We start from the raw sequence: 13,076 nt of genomic DNA, 5'->3' as shown, positions 1-13,076 counted from the left end.
GTACTGCAAATTAAAGTTAGCATCTTCTTTACTTCTCCTTTTGGAGAGCAAGGGAATGTATGTAGACACAATTGTATGACTCAAGATTTAAGTTTCATCCTGTTCTTGAGTTTGAGGACCAATACTTACACTACTTTCATTTTCTTGAAGCTTTACTATCACTGGGAGGGAGACCAATAGCAAAACTTGAGAGAGGCAGGATTGGACAGCACCCCCGGATTAACAATCCCCCATTCCCACAGTGAATTACAGAAGCAAGGAGCAAGACACAGGCAGAGAATATAGACAATTGGTTCAAGGTTTACCAAGGAATCAATAAGACTCTACTGCTAAAACCTTGCTTTAAATCCCTTTTACTTAATATTTACGTCTTATTTTTTCATAAAAGCAACATATACCTAAGTAAAGGTCTGCAAAACACTTAATTTGATATTTTTTTCCAATAGCAAAACACACAGTAAAAGATAATTGATTCATTAACCAATCCTAATAAGCAATTTAATAATTCAAAATGTTCATCTTTGCAATCAGGTCATTAAAAGCACAAATCATGATAATTTGGAGATAATAATTTTTATAGGCATTTCAGAATTTTTTTTGATCTCAAAATGTTATAATCTCTTGCTTCCATTCACACTCTAGGAAAATGAACTTTAAAGGAAACGTTGCGCCAGAGTCTCTTCTTTTAACTCTGCAGGAGCTCCCACTGAATGGAACTATTGATTCATTAGGTGGCTCTTAAGTTTTAAAAAGATTCTCCTATTACCATCACTGGACATGGCATCTTTGGCTCAGCCACATCACACTAAAAAAAAAAAACAAATGATAACTTCCTTAAAATAAAACCTAGCCTCTATTTCCAAGAAACCTCAAATGCACTGAAATAGTCACACATAAATTATGTATGTGTGAGCCTCTCTGAAGTCTAGGTTAATTCCCCGTCGTGTGCTCTATTCTATCCTGTACTTCTTCCACCTGAGCCTTTACCACAAAATGTGTATTTACTTGTCTGCCAATCCCCCATACTTCCAAACACCCTAGACTGTAAGGTCCACAAGAAGAAACACTTCATAGATCTTGTTTTTTTAAAACTATTGTATCCCCTGTGCCTAGCATGGAACATGGCACATAATTGACATTACAATTTGTTTGCTAATATCTTTCCCTCAGAAGACTAACTTCTTGAGGACAATGTAAGTGTAATATTTATCTTTTATCTCCATCATGTTGTTCAGTGCCTGGGACAGAGCAGAAATTGAACAAATTAATGTCAATTAATTAATTACACAAATATGATATGTTTAGAGCCCACATGAGGACACTGATTGCAAATAGGTGTTGCTTAGCCTTTACTCCTAGTCAAATATATTAAAAGTCAAAAAAAAAGGTTAGAACATTTTTCAATTCTATAGTAAATGCAATGCATATGTGAAGGTGTCTATACTTGTTCAGGGACTATTCTTTAAAAATGTTTCTTCTCTTTCTCTGAGTCCTAAAGATGATCATCCTAAAACTTCCAGCCAACATTATTTAATTCTCCTCAATAAAATGTTTTTATATGCAACCTTCTCCATTATCAAAATATTCTTCCTAATATTTGGCCTTCATCCTATTTTTAGTGGACATGTACCAAAATTTCATAAATGGAAAGTCATTCTTCAGTCCTCTCAAGAGCAAAAGGTCCTTTTTCTTATAACCCTCTTGGATTGTTCCTGTATCATATCCCTTAACATCCTCTGCAATGTCTCCATGCTATTTATGGACCACTATACATGAGGTACATATGGCTTTCAAAAGGTTTCACAGATTAACTCCCTACATGTATATATTTTATGGTTTCAAATTACTTCCATATCTCATTCTGCTCCTAAAGACTGTTATTGATTGTTATAGGTTGAACTGTGTTTCCCCCAAAAAAGGTATGTTTGAGTCCTAAGCCCCAGCACCTAAGGATGTAACCTTATTTAGAGATAGGATCTTTACAGAGGTAATAACATTCCAATGACATCACTAGAGTGGACCCTAATCCAATACGACTGGTGTCCTTATAGTAAACTTCAAGTTTACTATATAGTAAACTTGAGAGAGGCAGGATTGGACAGCACCCCCGGATTAACAATCCCCCATTCCCACAGTGAATTACAGAAGCAAGGAGCAAGACACAGGCAGAGAATATAGACAATTGGTTCTATATTCTCTGCTGAGCCAAAGATGCCATGTCCAGTGATGGTAATAGGAGAATCTTTTTAAAACTTAAGAGCCACCTAATGAATCAATAGTTCCATTCAGTGGGAGCTCCTGCAGAGTTAAAAGAAGAGACTCTGGCGCAACGTTTCCTTTAAAGTTCATTTTCCTAGAGTGTGAATGGAAGCAAGAGATTATAACATTTTGAGATCAAAAAAAATTCTGAAATGCCTATAAAAATTATTATCTCCAAATTATCATGATTTGTGCTTTTAATGACCTGATTGCAAAGATGAACATTTTGAATTATTAAATTGCTTATTAGGATTGGTTAATGAATCAATTATCTTTTACTGTGTGTTTTGCTATTGGAAAAAAATATCAAATTAAGTGTTTTGCAGACCTTTACTTAGGTATATGTTGCTTTTATGAAAAAATAAGACGTAAATATTAAGTAAAAGGGATTTAAAGCAAGGTTTTAATAATAGTAAAGTTTACTATTATAGTAAACTTTAATAGTAAAGAAGTCTGGACTCAGAGACAGGCACACAGGGAGAACGCCATGTGAAGATAAAAACAGAGATCAGGGTGATGCCTCTGCAAGTCAAAGAATGCCAAGGATTTCTAGCAAACCACCAGAAGGTAGGGGAAAGACATGGAATAGACTCTTTCTCATGGCCCTTAGAAGAAATCAAACCTGCCAACACCTTGATCTTGTACTTCTAGTCTCCAAAACTGTAAGATAATAAATTCTTGTTATTTAAGCCACCAAATTTGTGGTATTTTTTTATGGTAGCCCTAGCAAACTAATATGCTGGTCCTAAGCAACAGAGAAATTCCACATTAGGATGATGCACACAAGGGGACAAACGAACAAAGGTGATACTTTTAGTATATAAGGTACAGTCATGCACTGCATGACATTTCAGTCTACAACAGACTGCATATACAACGGTGGTCCCACGAGATCATTACATAGTATTTTTAGTGCATCTTTTTTGTGTTTAGACACGTTCGGATATGCAAATACCACTGTGTTACAACTGCCTGCAGTATTCAGTACAGGTTTGTAGCCTAGAAGCAAAAGGCTCTGTCATATTGCCTAGGTGTGTAGTAGGCTATACGACATCTAGGTTTGTGTAGGTATACTCTATAGTATTCTCACAATGATAAAAATGCCTAAGGACATATTACCCAGAACGCATTCCCATTGTTAACTGACATATGCCTGTAAATTTAAAAGCTAGGGATAAAAGTCAATGGCAAAGAAAGCCTACAGATGTGGAATTGGGAAGGGGCGTTTGTAGGAGTGTGACCTCCATAATTCAGAGAAAGCACTGGGTCTAATTCATAGGAGAGGAGAGATAAATTTAGAGAAGAGAGGTACTTTCTCAGAGCCCAGACAGAAAGATCAAAAGGTGCTAATTATAATAATCCTGTTGTTGCTGATAACAGTGCTTACCATTTATTAAAAGACACCCTATGTCTGGCATTATTTGCTATCACTTAATGCATAGAAAGTGCTTACAAAGAATGATGGTTAATTTTATGTGTCAACTGGGAGGGTGTTTTTGGATGAGATTAACATTGAAATCAGTAAACTTTGGGTAAAGCAGATTGTCTTCCCTAATAAAGGTGAACTTCATCCACTCAGTTGAAGGTCTGTAGAGAACAAAAAGACTGGCCTCCCAGAAAAATACTGAATTCCCCAACAGACTGCCTTTGGACTCAAACTGGAACATTGACTCTCCTGGGTTTCCTGCCAGCTGAACCATACTGCAGATTTTGGACTTGTCAGCCATCATAATTATGAAAGTCGATTCCTTATAAAGTGTGTGTGTGTGCATGCATGCGTGTGTGTGTACCATTGGTTCTACTTCTCTGAAAAACCTTGACTAATATGCAGAGTAAATACTCAATGAATATTTGATATGAAAATAATACTGTGCCATGTTAAGATAAGGATAACTCATCGTACTGATGTGAATAGCTGAGGTTCAGAGAGATTAAGTAAATTGCCTAAGATCACGTTGTTAATAAGTGACAAAGTTAGGATTCCAGCTAGGTCTGTCTGATTCCAAAGTACATGCTTCTTCTATCATATATTGCTACCTGAGAGTTGACAGTGAAGATAAAGATGAAGTAGAATATGAGATCATTTTCTAAGGATACAAATGGGTGAAATAAAGGACACAAGAGAAGATCAACAACAACCAAGATGGGGCAAGAACTAAGTCAGTGGTTTTCATACTGTGAACCCCAATACCGAGTGTTCTCTAGAGATATTTCAGAGAATTCACCAACTTCTGATTTGAAATGTATATATTTTAAAATATTATTTTATAGATAGGAACAAAAAAAATCACACATTCTCAAATGTAGGACTATATGTTAATTTGAGCACACTAGATTCATCCAAACATGATCCTGGGCTGTCAGGCTTACTTGTTTAGTATCCACTCTGTAGGAAAGCTTCTGCTGACATCTCTTTGCACATATTTAAACCTGTTATGATCTGTTATTGGTTATCTCTGCACTGCAATAGTGAGCATGTCACTACACCATATGTGGGTCAAGCTCAGTTAACAGCCCATCATATCTTTGACATACCTGTTTGCATGAGGTCTCATCGCAGCATAACAGAGTTGTACAACACTCAGATAACAATAATAAGCCACATATGATATTATCATGGTTTTATAATACTTTACCATGCTTACTTGCTTTAAGGTGATATTGGTTATATAATTTACCATCAATTTAACAATAGCCTTTCCAAAAAGAAGTACTACATTAACTACACACAGTTTTTAGAAATTAACAAATATTATGTACTTATTCATGCAATCACCTACCACTTTCTTCTTCAGCATCATAATTAAAGTTTTAGTCTAAGCGTTCTTCATATTCAGAGCAAAAATATTCTTCTGAGTCACTCTCAGCCTTTCAGAGCTATGAATAGGGTTACAGTGACAAGCTGCATTCATAACACCTTCACCTGTAGGACAGGCAGTATAATTTCAAGGCATAATAAAGTGCTGAGCTTAGGCAACTTCTACTTTAATTACACTGCTTAGTATGTCAGACAAACTTCAGACTAAATATTACCTGTTTTTTTCAAAACTAGATCACAAAGTAATATATCCCAAGACATTTCAAGCAACAAACTAAATATGAGAGTCAACCTTGTGGGATGCAACCAATGCAAATAATTCAACTGAGGTCACAGGAGTATATACCTTTATGTATTGCTAAGTTCCCATATTACAACATATTTCTGGGTCTGGTGGCTGACAAGTTTCTTTTGATATCAATTATGAAAGGTGTCTCAATTTCAGAAACATAACTCTGTGAAAAACACAAGCATGCAGGATCAAGAAAATTGCATATAAATGTTATACAAAATCACTGCAGCCTTTACTTTAGAGCACTAGGTTAACTGTTTCTTTGTATTTATGGGAGAGTTACTATTTTTTATTGTCACTGCTATTTGTATATACTGTGGTCCCACGGAACATTTTATTTGAAAATTGATTACAGTATAGTTTTTTTAAAAAACTGTGAAAAACATTGCCCTGGGAAAATGTAAGACACAAGATAGATAAGATAGAGCCTTTGCCTTGAAGGACACATTAAAAGATGCATATTCCAAAAAAAGAGGCAATGAAATGATCAACAGAGGCTTATAAGTCAAAAATTATTCTGGACAATAATCTAATAACTATTAGGCTACCATTTTCTTCTCCTGAAAAGTTCATTTTACATGTCTAAATATTTCATTGACTTTTAAAATTATTCAGTTACTGAAAAAAAAGTTATAAAAGCCTTAAAATTTTTTCTAGACTTTATTTTAAGCTAAGAAAGACTAAAAACTGTATCATTGGCCAGGCGCGGTGGCGCACACCTGTAATCCCAGCACTTTGGGGGCCAAGGAGGGTAGATATTAAGGTCAGGAGATAGAGACCATCCTGGCTAACACGGTGAAACCCCGTCTCTACTAAAAATACAAAAAATTAGCTGGGCGTGGTGGCAGGCGCCTGTAGTCCCAGCTACTCGGAAGGCTGAGGCAGGAGAATGGCGTGAACGTGGGAGGCGGAGCTTGCAGTGAGCCGAGATCGCACCGCTGCACTCCAGCCTAGGCAACCAGTGAGACTCCGTCTCAAAAAAAAAAAAAAAAAAAAAAAAAACTATATCATTCTAAAGCATATTGCAATAGAATTTAAATGAAGAATATTTTGCAACATGTAAAAGTTATATGAAATTCAAATGTTAATATCAATAATAAAGTTTAATTGAAACACAGCCATGCCCATTTGTTTGCATATTGTCTATGGCAGAGACTTAGGTGGCCCACAAAGTTGAAAATATTTACTGTCTAGCCCTTTACACAAAAAAGTATGCAATGGACTTTGGTTGAAAAAGTGATGCTTTTGTGTTGGTATTGTTGTTTTAATTTCTAGAGTTTATAGAGATGTTTAAAATAAATAAAATGTACAAAGGGAGCCCCCTATATAGTTTCTCCACCTTGCTTCCTCTAGAACTGTGGTTGCTAATCCCAGCCAACATAGGCTTCATTTTCTTGTCATACCCATAACCAATGCTGGACTCTAAGGTCTGGCCCTTGAATCACCTCTAAACACAGCTGTCAGTACCCATGGGATTCTGCCTATTATGTTTAATTTTCACGTATTTATCTGACTGGTACCAAATGAAATTCTAGAGTCCCTTTTTGAAATTCTTAAGCCTTCACTAGGCATTTGGGAGTAGATGTGAAGTCAGGTAGGAGGTAGCTGCACCTCTGTAGGCCATGCTAAGAAAGAGAACTCTGTGTATTTAACAAAGCTCAAAGTTTTAACATAAAACAAGGATACATAACCTTTTCAAAAGTAATGAAAACTTTCTTTTAACACACATAAAAACCTCATAATAGTAGGTGAGCACCTATTTTTATTCAATCACTGGAGACAATATCTGAAGTCCTAAGCAGATTTTCATACCTCATGGAATTTCTATGATCTCTCATATGTTGTGTCCCATGATCTGAAAAGCACTCCCTAAAGGAGTGAAGTTATCAGGAGGTTCAGACATCAGTTAGCAGGTTATATAGGAGAGTTCTAAGTATAATTTCTAAGTAGAATTTAACCAATACTGTCCCTAGAACTCAGCTGCTTCTTCCTAACACTCTCAGGTCACACCTATGCCACAATAAGGCCAAACAAGTGGGCACTCTACATGTTTATAAAACTGTCACCTCAGACATCTTATATCTCTTACCTAAGACTAAGCTCTAAATCACTTTAATACATTTTCAAATAACCATATTACCTGACCCTGAGCCATACACATCATTTCCTTTTCTTGTTTTGAGAGAAGTAGAGTCACATAGGTCTGCACTCCTACTCCATGCATTCTCTGATTAAATTTTCTCATTCAGTAAGCAGCACCACTATCCCCTCTATTATCCAAATCAACAAATATAGATGTTATCCTTAACTCTTCTCTTTCCTTCACTTTCCACTGCTAATTAATTACCAAACCAGTTGATTTTACCTCCTAAATGTCTTTAAAATCTCTCTCTCTCTCTCTTCACCCCACCCCCGCCCCCACCATGGCCACTCTTTCAGCTCATCTTTTCTTTTACAAAACTGCAACAGTATGTGAACTGATTATGTGCCTCTCCTGTTTAAAACCCATGGCTCTTCACTTCCAGTATGATAAAGCCCAAGCAAAGCCTACAAAGCCCTTTATGATCTGGCCCCTGCTAGAGTTTTCAGACCTATCTCCCACAAATCTCTGTCACACATTTTATGTTCCAGTCATAGGGAACTTCTCAGGATACTTTGAAGGTGCCATGCTTACTTATCCTGTCAGTCCTCCACACTATCTGTTTAAATTTTTCCTAGCCCATCCCCACCCTCTTTGGATAATTCTAATTGAATAACCCCCTTTAGGTGTGAATGCAAAAGACACTTCCCCCAGCAAGCCTTCCTTAACCAGCCTTAGACTCGGGTTAAGTGCCCCAGTTGAGTGCTTCTATGAAGCCCTTGAGAAACCTGGGTTTCAGATAATGTGTTCCATAAAGGCAGCAACAATTTCCTTCTTGTCCACCTCTACCTTCTTAATGTCTCACATAGAATACAGAATACGAATGAGGTCATCTTTCAAGTTACCCAGAATCATGACCTAAAAAGGAAGTACTGCTTTATCTCAGCTCCTTGGAGCAAGCTATGGGAGAATTTTCTGGCTATATCCAGGCATAGCTTCAGGCCTGAGAGTCCTAATAATCCTACAGACCTAGCAAAAATCTTCATTTCCTTACCCCATGAGCAAGAAATTAGCAAGCATGCTATCCTACAAAGGCTAAGGCAGAAGGGACACAAGAAAACTTTGATGGAATAATTGTTCTAAGTACTAAAAATCTACCCACAGTCCCACTTGCTTTGACCCCTTTTTATCAAAATGATGCCACCACTGCAGGACTGTTGAATGTCATCGATCTACAATATGCATAGGTCTCTAGGGTTGATCACCATGAACTCATAACCATCACAAAAAGATCTTTATTAAATCATTCCATGGAAGAGTCCTGAAATGGTCTGAATATTATACTAAACAAATTAGAAAAGGCCCTGACATCCAGAGCTTTACAATTTGAAATCATAATTTATGTCAAAAGATAGTAATAAGTTAATAGAGCTGCACAGAAAATAGCAAACTTGACAAGCCTTGCAACTTGAATACAGCTGTGAAAAACTCTGAAAAAAGATTTTTCAGAGCTCCGTAGGAATGTAATTCTCTACATCAAGCAATCTAATAGTAAATTAAATTCTTACAAGCTTCTTGCTAAAAGAAGCCTAAGCTCTTTGCTGACACAAAGCCCTAAAATAAAGCCACTTTGTAATGCTAATTCCACACTGAAACAACTATGTGATAAATCGATTCTAGAGGTCTAAAGAGAACCAATAGAAATAGCAATGTTTTCCTCCATGATTCATGCACTTGACATATTTGTAAATTAATCTTTCTGCCAAGATCTCCAAACAACCAGACCTTTATCATAGTCTGTTTTCCCCTCTTGACCTCATTGCATCTCAGAGGTTTTTCGCCAGGAAGATGCCCTACGCAGATGCATCAGGATCAAAATTGCCAAAATTGCTGCCAAGTCAGAGATGTTTTTAAAGTTTGACAACCAACACATAACTGCAAGCTAAATAGTTAACACCCTTCCTGATGGTTTTGCAATACTATACTTACATTGTAGCTCTATCACACTGAAATTATAGGCTCTTGTGAAATGACACTAGCAACAATAACACATTTTATAGCGGTATTCACTCAAGGACCTTCAGACAAGCGTTAACATTTATGTATTGAATATTATTACAATAAGTTCCACTCCCTCCTATAAAACATAAATGGAAAACTGGAAAACCATGATTTCCCTAGTGTAACAGTTAGCTGTGAGAGATATTTTGACTGTCACATCAAACATAAAATATTGATGAAGCAGCTAAGAAAAATAGATTCCACTTCTCTCTTTAGCAAGGAATTAAATATTAAAACTATACTATTCCTTATAAGTATATAAGAATATTCCTTGAATCAAGTGATTAATAATTAAACTAGCATATAAAAAACTATAGGAATAAACTTCAAAACAAAGGAGAACTTTTTAAAACTTGCAAAATTAACTAAAAGAAACTTAATCATATAATCATATATACACAGATATTTTATATATAAACATATGTGATAATTTTAGTCATATATCATGTATAGGAGGTACTTTTAGAACTCTGAGAGTTAAGCTAATCAAAATTAATACAAAATTAACACATATTCCCAGTTGAAAAATCTCAACTGTGTAATAACAAAACATGGTCAGCAAAAGGAAGATAAATAGAAAAGACTATTGAGGGACTGGTGTAGAAAGTCAACATTTGTTAGTGTGCAGGCAACATTGTTCAAGACAGAAGGGCTCCTATCCCAGAAGTAGAGCCCTCCAATTCCTACAAGATACAAAGACAAGAGAGAATATGGAAACCCTGGGCTTTCATTGATGACATTTGCTCATGGACTGACTAAATAGACTCATGGTAATCAGGAACCCTTGGCAGTTGTATATCACAATATAATTGTTCAACACATATTGGCCTTTGTTTTATGCATCTATTTTATTTTGATTTGGATAGCCTAAGGTTTGTCTGATAGACAAACCTGAGATAATGCATATGTATTGATCAGACCTAGACTAAACTCTTGTTTGAGTAGTCAACTGGTCTTCCTTGGCAACATTTTTACAAACACCCTTGACAAACTGCAAAAGTATTTATGGCTCAGCCATAATTTTAGCTTTCCTCACAAATTGCCAACATGTAAATAAAATATAAATATAAAATAATCATGATGAATTTTTAATAGTGTATCATAATTTATATAACCAAATTAAGTGTAGTCCCATTCAAAATGGCCATTTTTAAATCTTTCATTATATAATTTTAATTATACTTCCATTGCTCAAAGCACTTATATTTCTCTTCATTAAGCATTGTCTTTAGGCTGAAAGGGTGAGGTGGCTTATGCCTGTAATCCCAGCACTTTGGGAGACCAAGGTGGGAGGATAACTTGAGGCCAGGAGCTCCAAGAGCAGCCTGGGCAACATAGTGAGATACTGTCTCCATAAAACTTAAAAAAAAAAAAATCCAGGCATGGTGGTACACACCTGTACACCTGAAGACCCAGCTACTCGTGAGGCAAGATGGAAGGCTCACTTAAGCCCAGGAGGTGGAGGTTGCAGTGAGTTATGCTTGTGTCACTGCACTCCAGCCTGGGCAACAGAGTGAGACACTGTCTTTTAAAAATAAACAAAGAATTTTCTTTAAAGTTTGCAATGTTTTTTTTTTAATGAAAACACCTAAAATTAGGTAGAATTTGGCTGTTAACAAAGGAAATTATGATGAAAAATCTTTATATTTTCAGAGTGAATTTGATTTTGTGGTACAGTCAAAAGTCACTTGAAAGCAAGTCCAAGAGACCAGTCTGGGTAATACAATTTTTAATCTAAAGCAAGCTATGAATATAAAATAATAACTATAAAATAATGAGGCTAATATATACTTATGAGAAGAAATTTATGGATTACTTAGAAAGGCAATTTCATAATGAGACCCAAAATTATTTTGATCAAAGGCAGAATGTTTAGAATATGAGTGTGGTTTTTATTAGGTAGCTATTTGGAACCACCATACCTATTCTAATATATAAATTCAGGTGTATTGGTTTGTTTAAAAATCTCTCATTACTTTGTGTTTAATAATTACAAAAGTATCTCAAATTATCTTACTGTTAACTTGAGACTTAGACTATGTGATTCTTTGCTGAATTTCCACCTTAGATCCTAACAATATTTTACTCTTTGGTCTTACTTGAGACTTAATCTGTAGAGTTTATAAGAGACTCCACATCCCTTGTAAGAAATCAATGGCACTGTATACTTGGATTCTGTGGGGTTCCCACAATTCCTCATTATAGACCTAGACTTATAGCACAGATATCATGACCAAAATTCAAGTATGTCTTCTGACACACGATTTGATATACACTCTTACAACTAAGCGAAATATGAAAAATTCAGGGCATGAGAGAAGAGACAGAGAGGAACAAACTGAATAACTACCTTAAAAGTTGTGAGAAAATGTAAATTTTAAAAATTTTCCCAAATTAAATAGCACAATCTCCATTGGTGACCATTTATAAATCAATCCCACTTGTATATGAATTACAAATTTTATACTAATATATCACTTCTAGTTTAAAAATGGCTTCCTATTTCACAAATGTCATTTTCATAAAAGTTTCTATTTAATTTACTTGTTTGCCATGATAGTCATGAACTACCTGAATTTTTCATGGTAAAATTCTCTCTTAGATTATGTTTATTGTTTTTATATATATATATATATATATATATATATATATATATATGGATTATGATACTTCAGATGTTCTTCAAATTTTATACTTGATGCGAAATCCATGCAAAATTAAGAAAGTAAGAAATAACTTAGATTTTTTTTCCAAACTTTTTTGGTTTTCCAATGACAAAACCTAGACCTATAAAGAGATATTCAATACAATCTATAACCCATACCATAACAATTTTACTGTTGTATGACTCTCAAACTGAAGGGATCCTATTCAGAAAGTTAAATTCTAAGGCATTTAACAACCTATGATAGAAACATATGATGTGTTTCCTGTATATCTGGTAAGGCCATGTGAAACACAATTTTTCATAAATTAAATTCTCATCCAGGCCCACTCATTGCATATCCAGATTAAGAGTCACAAAATTATACTCAAAGATGAATTGAACATCTTATATTAACAAGGTACATGTACTGTAATGAATGTAAAAATATGGTAATCCATAATAATAGCAGTTAACATTGGGCTAACCCTTCACATTCATTTTCTCAAGGGATTAACCCCTATGACAGTCTCCAAATTTTAAAGGTCAAGTCACACACAGAGATGTTAAGGGACCTGCCTCAGGCAACACAGCTACTAAACAGTAGATGTAGGATCTGAATCGAAATAATCTGACTCCAAAATCTACCACTTTTGAAAACTAAGCAATACTGCCTAACTTAATGCAAAAAATATGTTTTTTACAAGAATTGCAGTCCAGAAGGCCAGAAGGAAGTTTGTAATCATTGGTATTTTAGGTGATTGTCAGTTCCTATAAATAGTAGGAACTTAACTTTTAAAAACATACCTATTCTTGGAGCAACTTATGAAGTATTTTGGAGAACAGAAATGAGTATGCTCTTAACACACTTAGTAGCCTTTGTAATACATTTTCTTTGCAAACCAGCCTGATAGCATTTTTT

The 13,076-nt window shown here is 35.3% G+C and overlaps 1 protein-coding gene across 6 annotated transcripts in view; it reads right to left on the bottom strand.

The window, feature by feature from the left end:
- CFTR (CF transmembrane conductance regulator) overlaps positions 1-13,076 on the bottom strand; it is a 183,359-nt gene that overhangs the window by 167,372 nt on the left and 2,911 nt on the right. Inside the window, exon 1 of one of the 6 annotated variants that reach the window (XM_077994449.1) lies at positions 5,040-5,180. The gene's annotated coding sequence lies outside the window, so the exon portion shown is untranslated. 6 annotated transcript variants of the gene reach the window in all.

The sequence above is a fragment of the Macaca mulatta genome, chromosome 3, assembly GCF_049350105.2.
Source record: "Macaca mulatta isolate MMU2019108-1 chromosome 3, T2T-MMU8v2.0, whole genome shotgun sequence".
In the NCBI taxonomy this organism is placed as follows: domain Eukaryota; kingdom Metazoa; phylum Chordata; class Mammalia; order Primates; family Cercopithecidae; genus Macaca; species Macaca mulatta.
This window is presented reverse-complemented; position numbering and strand designations above follow the sequence as displayed.